At 40.0% G+C, this 11,592-nt stretch overlaps 1 protein-coding gene across 2 annotated transcripts in view; it reads left to right on the top strand.

Moving 5' to 3' along the window:
• Positions 1 to 11,592, top strand: part of DEPTOR (DEP domain containing MTOR interacting protein) — a 130,065-nt gene that overhangs the window by 113,023 nt on the left and 5,450 nt on the right. The gene's annotated exons all lie outside the window — the stretch shown is intronic.

The following is an 11,592-nucleotide window of genomic DNA, read 5'->3' on the forward strand; positions in this document are numbered from 1 at the left end:
AACATTTATTTAACATTCACTAGTATTAAACAACTGGGCTTAATACTTAATCAGTTTTGATCCCTATAAGAAACATGATCCCCATTTTACAGATGAGTCTAACTCAGAGTGTAACTCAAGTATAACTCAGAGAATTTGTAATTTGCCCAAAGTCATATAACTATTAAATTATAGAAATGGGAGTTAAATTTTTTTTATTGTGCTATACAGAAAAGGTACGGATTATTCATGCACATCTCAGACTATTACAAAGTGAATTACCAGTGGAACCCACTACCCAGGAACTCTAAGACCACGGATTAGTCATCTTCTGAAATGTAAATCTGTAATCATATTGCAATCAAATCATTGGATGCACATCTAGGAGTGGAAGTGTTGTGTCATCGGTGCATATGTTACATTTCATTAGCGTGATCTTCTGCCTATCTGTTCTAGCCTTCATTGAACGTGGAGCAGAATAATCCTCAACTGTTACTGAATTGTCTATTTAGACCTTGAATTCTGTGAATTTTGCTTCATGTGCTTGGGGGCTTTTTTGGTTAGGCATATACACTTGGTATTTGTGTTTGGTGTGTGTGTGTATATATATGTATTTTTTTGAGGTATATATGTTTATAATTTTTACGTCTTCCTGATGGATTAAACCTTTATTGTTATAAAATGTCCTTTGCTGCAGTGCTGACTTCATCATAAGTCAGGTGCCCCGTGTATGGGGGTCCAGTTTCTGGACTTTCAATTTTGTTATATTGGTCTATATATCTATCTTAATACTATCCCATCTTATGGACTACAATAATAGAATATAGCTTTATAATACATTTTAGACGTTTTCATTGTTATTTATATATCAAAAACACGTGCACGAGAGAGACTGTCATCTACTCTCCTTCATTTGTACTTTTCTGAGTTTCAAGTTTACACATCTAAAAATGATGTCGCCTTTGCAAATGTAACGTAAGCAAACTCCTGGCCTAGTTCTTGGAACATATGTAACCCGTAAACTCAAGTTGTTATTAACAAAAGTTGCTGAATCACTAATTAATAAAAGTTATTTTTTTCTCATTGAACTTCAGAGCTGAAAGGTGCTTTAAAGTCTCAAATAAATATACATCTTTTTTCAGCCCAATTTATCAGATGAAGAACTAATGCTTAGGGAAGTGAAGTAGCATGTTCAAAGTGATTCACCTCACTGGGTGCGGAGCTGAGAGCAGAATTTACCTCCTGGCTCCTCATCCAGTGTTTTCTCCATTATTCTACGCTTAACTTTACCCTCGGGTGAGTCCTCAATGGGAGGCAGGGCAGAAGGAGAGAATGTGTGTATCCCTGGAGATGCACAAGAAGTCCCTTTTTGCTGTGAATAAGCCAAGCTTTATAGACAAGTGAAGGGTGCCTCACGTTGAACATGGTAATGCCCATGCTGTGTCGATTGCCTGATACCAACATTCTCACCCACCTACAGAAGACAGATGGTATATTGAATCTTCTGCTGTCCTGTTTCTATTGTGAAGCAAAGATTGCGACAACAAAAAAAGGAATGTGTGTGGAATTGGTAATGCCAGTTAAAGGCAGTGATTAGGTGATGTAATCACCATGACAAACAGTGTGGCTTGGGGGAGCTTGCTGGCTGTATTATATGCAGCACTGTCAACAACCTAATTATTCAGTCCTTTATGCAGGTTATGTCCTTCCTCCTAGAATCTTTACAGTCTTCACCTAGGAATCATTAATATTCAGCTCACTCAAGCAGAAGAGTTATAAATAAACATGGTTATTTAAACTTTGGTTGAGGATAATAAGACCTGTCAGGTCTGGCCTGGATGTAAAGTTTAGCCCGAGTTATTCTTAAAAGAGTAAAAGTGCCTCCTTACCCTTCTCCATCATTTTCTTCCTCATAGTAGTGGTGGTGGTGGTGGTGGTGGTGATGAAGTGAGCTTTCTTCCATTTGCAAGGACAGTAGAAGGAAAAATCAAATGCAGTGTTCTTAAGAAAATTCACTGCATGTGAAAAACCACATTGAGGTTTTTATCCACTTGGTGTCAGTGCCGACTTGAGGGGAACTGATTCTGTATTACTCAGGAGGCAAGGTAGCCCAGGGTGTTAAGTATTCAAGTTTGGAGTAAAAACTCTGGGCTTCGCTACTTACTAGCTCTGTGAACTCAGGCCAGTCACCTTACTTCTCTGAGTCTGCACCCTCTACTGTGAGATGGGAATAGTAATAATCATAAGTGTGCCTGCCTCATAGGATGTGTTGGGAATTTCAAATGAGACTACCCATGTAAAGAACTTTGGGAAAATGTTAGGTGGTCCTGTTAGCGATCAGAGCACCGCCCATGCTGACTGGCAAGTTGTGACCCGAGAAGTGGTCTGGGTGCGTGGATCAAATGGCTAAGCTTTCCCCTGCGAAACAGAAATTTCAATTTCTATTAAAATATATATCGATGTATTTTAAAATATAAAAATAGAAAACATATTTTAAATATATAAATATTTTTAAATGTATTGATATATTTTAAATGTAAGAATAGAAAAAATATTTTAAATATATAAATTTTTTTCATATAAGAAATACAAATTTTAAAAAATATATCAATATAAAATAGAAAGTTATTTCCGGGAGAAGAGACATAAAAAGTCATCCACAAGAAGAGCGCTCTATTTAAATGTGTATGCTGCTGCGTTCACAGTCTCTTATGTCAGATTATGAAAGCCATGGTGTATAATTTGGAGCAAGGTTTAAAGAAATAGGGACAGTCAACATATACCTTTTTTCTTTCTGAACTCTAAACTTCAGCAGCTTTTAAATATTTCTTAATCTCCTCATGACTTTCATTAATCTGGTTCACCCTCAGCCTTCTTTTATCTTCGATACTTTGGCTGTCAGAAAGCCGCAGGCTTCGTGCCCAGCAGGTCTGGTTGTGATATGTATTTGCCACATTAACAGCTGAAATTGGTGGCTCATGTATGGCTTTAAAAGTATGCGTGGTAACATGGCAGGGGGCTTGGTTATTTTTGGTACTGAGTTTTGGGCGACTTGGATATTACCTCTGCTAATAGTTCTAAACATAAGCATTTTTACACATTGTTATTATTAATTTTGAAGTCTAGAATACAGCAGAATTTGGCTCTAAAAATAAAATAGACTTGCAAGCAAGTAACAACTATAATAAAATCTAAAATGTCAACCTCCCTCTTGTATTTGAGGCTGTTAATGCTCAAAGTCAGAATGTGTTATTATAAAACAAACAGGTATGGGATGACTTTAACTTTTGGTACAGACAATTCTGGTGGATACTTCGTAGCACTGTTTTTCAACGTAATACTGTATCAGAATCACCTGATATGCTTAATGAAAATGCAGGTTCTTGGGACTCTCCCTCAAAGAGTCAGATTTGGTAGATATTAGATGAGATCTGAGAATTCACGTTTTCCACAAGCCGTTAAAGATGACTTATATTTGCACTACAGTTTGAGCGCCACTGTTTTATATTTAGATGTGTTTTTCACTAGGCAGCTGAATGGTGAAAATGGCGCGAATAATGTTGACTGAATGTGTAGCTGAAAATTCTCACATGCAGCTGGCTCAAAATAAGTTTCCTCATTAATTGGTGTATTTCCCGTCCTAAGTGGCTTTTACAACAGGTTGGATGCCAAGGATTTGTAGAGAAGAGTTCTGCTTTGAGTGGGAACTTAATCAGAGTGATCTCTAGAATATGTCTAAGTGTTCTACTTGATTAAGAATTTAAGTATTAGCTTGTACTTAATATCTTGATTCTACTTTTTTTTTTTTTTTGGTAGGGGAGGTAATTAGGTTTAGTTATTTATTTTTTTGGAGGAGGTACTGGGGATTGAACCCAGGACCTTATGCATGCTAAGCATGCATTCTACCACTTGAGCTATACCCTCCCCGGCTTGATTCTACTTTCTGTATCATTTGATTGAATAAGTTTCCATTTCCTACTCACTAGGACCCAGCTCTTGCTGATTATTTCCTGTGTCTGTGTGTATCTTCTTCTTCTGACTATTTCTGTCTCTGAAACTTTCTCTCTTGGTCTCTGTCTTGGTAAATGTTTTTTGGTGTTTTGTTTGGTTCTTTAATTTTCAGGGAAGGCTTGAAGCAGCCTTACCTTGCCATCCTTCTTTCTCCTTCAAGATCAGAAAGAAAAAAAAAATTAGAGAAAAGCCAGTGTAGCTTTTTCATGGATGTAGCCGTTTCAGGGATTCAAGTGACTTGGTGAATACAGATTTCCGTGGCAGTGGGAAGACACTTAGGTAATCCTAGGTGGAGTATTTCTCCCCAACCTCACTTCCACTTTGGATGAAACAATCCAATAACCGTGATGGAACTCCAGCCATACAAGAACTAATGGGCAGTTGCACAATCCCACAGGCACTCAGTCTATTTGGAGGGTTACATCTGCCAGGACTGGCGCAGGGAGAGGAATTAGAGGCAACATTATTTAGGTGGTTTGGCTCCTTATCAAGGGGAAGGCTGGAATTCAGCCTCTGTATTTATCCCAACCTGATCACACCCTGAAATGTCTGCCTCCCTCTTCCTGTTAACTCTTATCAGACCTGCTGTGGTTTGGGGCACTTTTCCTCACTGCCCTCTTGCTCAGAGTCATCACTTAACCTGTGACATATGAAGGCTTTGTTCTTCTTTTTCATTAAGGATAATGTCCTCTCCATCCCTTCTTTATAAAGTGAAGGTACTGGCCTCCTTGATGAGTGCGGAGCAGCTCCATGAGCTCATGATTGAGCTCTTTTCAGTGAACTGGGGAAATGAGAGGGTTGCGATCAAATCTTTGAAAACAGATCTGATAAAGATCGTTATAAGCAGAAGAAAAGCATCACAACCTCTCTTGAATTCTCTTTACCACCTATGGGTGGTATCTAAGTCTCCTGCCCCCAGGTAGGAGATAATATGAACCCAAGGTAGGTCTGTTCAGAGCTCATCACATGTTCTGTGTGCTTTTTAATATAGTAGAGAAATGATTTTCACCCCGGCTGTGCGCTTCCTGTGGTTACTCATAATGTGCGTTGATTTTCAGAACATAGTGTACTATCGTTGCTAATTCAAGGTCCGTTATAACTGAATACATTACATAGCAATACCTGCATTTCTAGATCATTTTGCACATTTTTAGTAACAGGACATTGGAACTGCTGGAACCACAGCAGTTGTTGGGACCTCTTAGGGAGAGAGGATGTCTTTCCAACAGCCTGATTCTAAAAATACTATCTCTAATATAAGCATGATAAATGTTTGAAAGGCTTTTTTTTTCTTTTTTGTCTCATTCAAGGAAAACATTTGAAATAAATGTCTAAATTTACATATTGTTGAGGATTTTTAAGTGACATAAGAAGCAGCCCAACCTTAATTGAGTAAAAACCCTCTTATGAAGTTGGAAGAGCTTAAACATCAATGTCACAAGACATTTGAGTGAACCCAGACTGTTTGTTAACAGTTAAAGCAAAGAAAGAAAACACTTGTTTTCTACTTTTCTCCGCATCCCTCAGAACTTGCATGTTGTACTTTATAAATGTGTATTCATGTAGGTCTGTAGAGCCATATGGAGTTCAAATTCAAGATGAGGCACTTAGCTGTGTGACCTTGAGCAAATAACTTAACCTCTCTGAGATTCAGTTTGTTCTTAAGGATTGTATTGATGCTCTTGGGTGCCAATGACAGAAGTCAGGTATGAGAGAAAAAAAGAAATTGATTGAAAGTTCATCCAGAATGTAAGAGAATCAAAGGCAGGTCTAGGGAACTAGGTCTGATAAAGGACAGGAACCAGGGCAGATCTGGGGATCTAAGTACCAGTGCAAATGAACTCCTCCCCTGTGGTTCTCAGCTCTAGATTCAGTGCTCCAGGAGAGAGAGCCTGCTGGGTCAGACTTCAATCGCTTGACCCCATGGAGGGGGAGGGCACCTTGACTGGCACGCCCATCTGTATTTCCCACAGCAGGGGAAAGATGATACCCAAAAAGCTGCTTTTAGCAGAATGACAACTGGATGCCCCAAATCTAACAGATGTCCCCACATGGCCGATAGGAGGATTTTTGATGAAATATTTTAAGTACCTGGATTGGTACTTGGAAAAGAGTAAATTTTCAATAAATGACAGAATTTATGAGAAGTTGCTTGCTGCTTTGAAGAGGCGCCTACCTGTGATTTCCTCTCTCCTAAAGTGCAAATCTTCCTTGACCTAGGATAGGGTTACATCCTGATAAACTCATCGTTAATTGAAAATATCGTAAGTAAAAAAAGTGCATTTAATACGTGGAGCATCATGGCTTCACCTATCTCAAACATTCTCAGAATACTTATATTAGCCAACAGCTGGGCACAATCATCTAACACAAAGCCATTTATAATAGTGTGTTGACTATCTCATGTAGTTTATTGAATACTGTACTGAAGGTGAAAAACGGAATGGTTGTTAAATGTACTGATTGTTTACCTTTGTGATCGCCTGGCTGAGTGGGAGCTGGGGCTCTCTACCGCTGCCCAGCATCACGGGAGAGTATTGTACCTCACAGCCCAGGAAAAGACCAAAATCCAAAATGCAAAGTACAGTTTCTACTGAATACAGTAGCTCTTGCACCACCTTAAAGTCGAAAAATGGTTGTTGAACCATTGTAAGTTGGGGACCATCTGTAAATTGTAAGCTTCATGAAAGCAAGGACTCAGCTATTTAAATCTAGATGTACGGTCTGTATGCATCAATTGGTACAAGATGTCTTAGCCTTTGGCCCCATCATCCCATGATGGAGGGTCTTCACATGATCTTCATACTCCCAGAGGAGTGCCCAGGTAACAGCACAGGGGAGAAGGGTTGTGGGATATGAGTGATTCATGGTCCAGCCTTGTCCTTTACCACTCTGGAGAGCATGTGAGGATGCGGGGGCTGAGACTGTATTTGTGCCTAGGGTAGGTAGCCTTGAATCAGCCTTATTTTACAAAAGAGCAAATCAACATCTATATTTTTCTAAAATTAAATTCAGTTCAAGCCATCACTCATCAATGTGGGTGACAAGTCCAACAGAAGATAGTTTTGGTGCTCCCGTTTGTGTCCTTCCACTTTGGGATGACATGCCCCCCACACCCATCCTGGGGTCTAGGTAGCTCGATGAAAAGGACCTTGAACCTCACTGCTCACTGCTACCACCCAGCTGGCCCTGCCGGCTGCCCCTTTCTCATCCCTGAGCCCCTGGGCATAGGTCCTGAGGAGAGGTCACTGAATGCTGATCCTCTCAAACACACAGCCTTTAAAAGTTCTGTAGCTTCCAAGATCCCCTGAAATCGAGAAGTCCATGAGACACCCACCTTTGAACTGACCTGCAACCCCCTTCACCATTCCAGAGATCTGTGCACTGCTGCCATCAGACTTTCCTCCAGGTCTTTTTTTTTCTAATAGCAGTTTTGTTGAGATATAATTCACGTGTCATACAATTCAGTGTACACTTCACTGGGGTTTGGTATATTCACAGAATTATGGAACTATCATCACAATTTGAGAACATTTTCATCACCCCTAAAAGAAAGCCTGCACTCATCAGCGATCACTCCCATACCTCCGCCGTCTCCAGCCATAGGCAGCCCCTGACTTACTGCCTCTGTGGATTTGTGTCTTCTGGACACTTCATGTAAATGGACTCATACAGTGTGCATGGTCTGTTATGACTGGCTTTTTTTCACTTAGCAGAATGTTTTCAAGGTTCATTCACGTCATGACATGTAGTTGGTTCCATTTTTTTGCTGAACAATATTCCGTTGTTTGTATATACCAAATTTTATTTCCTCTTTCATCAGCTGACGAACATTTGAGGTCCTTCAGTTTAAAGCATCAAGCCTTCCTTCTTTAGCTCTTTCTCTCTGGTGGCCCCAGATCAGGGACCACAGAGTCAAATGTCTGTCAGCTCGGTGTAAGAAAGATAGGAGTGAGTGCCCCTCTAGAAGGAGCAGCCACTCCAGAGCCATTGCCAAGTGGCCATCCAGACCTGGTATTGTTAGATCTTCAGACTATTCCAGAAAGGCCAGAATCTGGATTTTTATGTGAAAATTTTCTAATTTTTAAATGTTGCTCAATTGAAACAAACCTCCTGTGGGAGAGAGAAAATACAATTCAGGCTAAGACTAAATGCTGAAGGCAATCCCTGAGGGATGCAGAGATATGTCTCATCTTCGGGAGCCTGTGAAGGGTTAGCTGGAGTGTGAGCCCACCTGGCTATTTCTGTCCTCTCCTGGGGCAACACAAAAAAAGGCCGTTCATCTCTTTGGAGAAAGGAAGGACCCAGGTCTAAAGTCAACACTCTGGATCGGAATGGGGTGGAATTCCTCTCATTCTTTGGCTCATGAGTATGCTGGAGCAGAGAACACAAAGCACCAGCAGAATGTCCACACTGAATTAGCGCTAAATTGTACTGCAAATTGCTTGTACCCTACTTCAGATTGAATTGTAACCTGCTAGCGTGACCTTGGTTCTGACTTCATGGTTGAGAACTGCTGATCCTGTACAAGATGTGCTCTGAAAAAAAAAAATAAAAAATGTGCCTTGAATTCGTGGGGACAGATTTGTAGAAATGGGAGAGGAGAAACAATGATTGGTCCCCTTATGTTGAAAGACACCACAGTATTGTAAGTTGGGGAGTGGAAAATATTGAGATTTGTAACAACAGTGAGTGTTTATTGAGTAAATAACCACTGTGCTCGCCACTGTCCATTTTCCATTTTGTTTTGCATGTGACCATGAAAAAAGCGGGTGTTTTTAAAGGGAAAGAAGTTCATAGAACCCGGTATTGGTGTAGGGCTTGGTATTTGCAAAGAGGTTTTAAATTCATTCATTTGAACCTGTGAGGATGAGCATTTTTACCTGACACTGTTTTATAAATGATGTCACTGATGGGAGGACAAGGGCAGGTGACTTGATCAAGATCATCCAACAAAGGAACCTCGAACTTAAATCTGTGTCACTGGATTCCAAATCCTACGTCTTTTCCACAAATACATAGCTGCCCTTTTAATACATTCCAGTTTTGGCTTATCTAAGTAATATGTATAGATATTTTTAGACTTACTAACATAGCATTTTATTTCATATTTACATTTAAAATACAAAATGTAATTTGTATATTTCACATTTATATTATATATTATTTATATTTCATATTATTTGTTATATTAACACTGTTTGACTCTCCATGGATATTACCCACTCAGAAAACAATAAAAGAAAATGGTGATTTTCAAGTGTTTTAGTATTTTCATATTCTTTTGTGTCATCAACATTAATTTATTAATAAATTTGGAGCAGGCATGCACCTTAATTCTCAGACATTATACTTAAAAAAGTATGAGGATGAGAAAACAGATATGGGGGATATTGTGACCAAGTTGGTCGTATGGAACCCTACCTGGGCCCTATCCTAACCAAAATCCCAGGCCTCAGGCAGGGAGGTTCTTTTTCCATTCGGATTTGCACAGCCAATAATAGAAACCAAGTCTGAAACCAAAACAGCCAAGCTTTATTCAACAGCCAGATAATGGAGAAGTGGGAGCTTAGTTTGCAAATCCACTTCTCCCCAGACTTAGGCTGGGATACCACAGATACAGAAGAGCCGGGGGTTAGGGGATGGAATTAGGTAAGAAGAGGGAGGAATATTCATGACTTCTCAGGCATAGGATTGTAGTTTGCTCGAAACTGGGGCAGCACCCCTTTTCAGTCCCGTATGGATTCTTCTAGTTGTTATTGCCATAACAACTGTCATGTTATTGCCATAACAACTGTCAACTGTCATGGTGTTGGTGGGCGTGTCATTTAGCATGCTAATATCATTATGAGGCTCAGGGTCTTCTGAAGGTCAGCTCTTCCGCCATCTTGGATTTGGCCACTCTAACCATTTCTGGTGGGTTCTTGTTTTTTTCTCCTCTGGTGGTTTCCTGTAAAACAAGGATAACACTTCTCCACAGCTGCATCTTACGTTCCCTCAAGGAAGAGGGAGAGTTAGAGCTGGAGGCTAACAGCCACGGTAACTGCTTCATTAAATTAATCAATCTCAGCCAAACAGTCTATCCCTCCTTTCCTTCCCCTCCCTGCAACTTCTCTCCCTTCCCTTTTGCCATCTTTTCTTTCTTCCTCTTTATTTTCTTATTTTCCCAGTAAGTAATGGGATAATTTATAAGAAGCCAGAAATCCTTCAGGCTCAATCCTAGTTGTGCTTTTTTGCTCAATACATTTATTCATTCAGCAATGAACACATTTATTGATCACTTCATTCGTCTGCTGTAACAAATTAACACAAACTTAGTGGCTTAAAACAACACAAACTTATTACCTTATAGTTCTGGAGTCAGAAGTCTAAAATAAAGGGGTCAGCAGGTCTGCATTCCTTCTGGAGATTCTTAAGGGGGAATCCATTTCCTTATCTTTTTTCAGCTTCTGGAGGCCACCTGCATTCCCCAGCTCCTGGCCCCTTCCTCATGTCATTCTTGCTTCTGTTGTCACATCTCCTACTTCTGCTTTGACTCCCTTATCTCCCTCTTACAAAGACCCTTGTGCTTGCATTGGGCCCACCTGGATAAGCCTTATGTTAAAATCAGCTGGTTAGCAATCCAGTTCCATCTGCAACCTTAATTCCCCATCCCCCAAGTCAACTAATATATTCCCAGGCTCTGGGAATTAGGCTGTGGGCATCTTTGGGTGTTGGGAGTATTATTACATTTAGCATCAGTACCTACTACTTACATTCTGCACTGACAACTGGAGACCTGTGTCTCTCTCCATTTTTCTGTATGAGTGACATAAACAAATCGCTCATCCAGTGACCCCCCCCCCTTCAGACACACAGCAGATATACCATCTTCATTTGTGTCAGCTAAATGCAAAGCACCCAGCATCTGATGTCACCCCCAACCTCAAAAGAAGTCCCTCCATTTGAGGCAATAGCTGTGGACCAGTATCAAGCTCACTATGACACATCCAGCGTGGCCGCTCATTGCTGAAGGGTGCTTTTTTTCTTTTATTGTAATTCTCTGTCCTGTCACAGGTAAACTCACACTCACTTAGTATAGAAGCTGACCTTTGTTGGCCCCATCCATTTTCACAATGATGGGAACTACGGAAGTATGTGGAGTTTATCATCTCAACGGTGACACTTGGCAACTAAAAGGAGAAATTATTAATAATCATGCAGGAATAACAGGTGTAAAGGAGGACTATTGGGGGAACATAGAGTCCCTCTATACATTGAGTCCAAATGAATAAAAACAGCCATAAACACTGTGACTATGAAAAGACGTTGAGTACCCATAGGTTCAGAGTGCTGGAGTAGAAGCTTCATGTACTTCACCTTGTTTAATTCTTACAAATCTTATAAGGTAGGTGGTATTATTATTATTGTTGTTGTTGTTATTATTCATCCTTATTTTAGGGTTGAGGGAAATAAAGCTCAGAAATTTAAAAACCTAGCTTAAGCCAGCAGTGGGTGAGTTAGAATTTAAACCCCATTTGGTAAAACACTAAACCAAATGCTTTTTCTATTACATTGCCTTCCAGGAAAAAGGATAATTTCTTGGAAATTGTTAAATTGCAG

This window comes from Vicugna pacos, chromosome 25, assembly GCF_048564905.1.
Source record: "Vicugna pacos chromosome 25, VicPac4, whole genome shotgun sequence".
Classification (NCBI taxonomy): Eukaryota; Metazoa; Chordata; class Mammalia; order Artiodactyla; family Camelidae; genus Vicugna; species Vicugna pacos.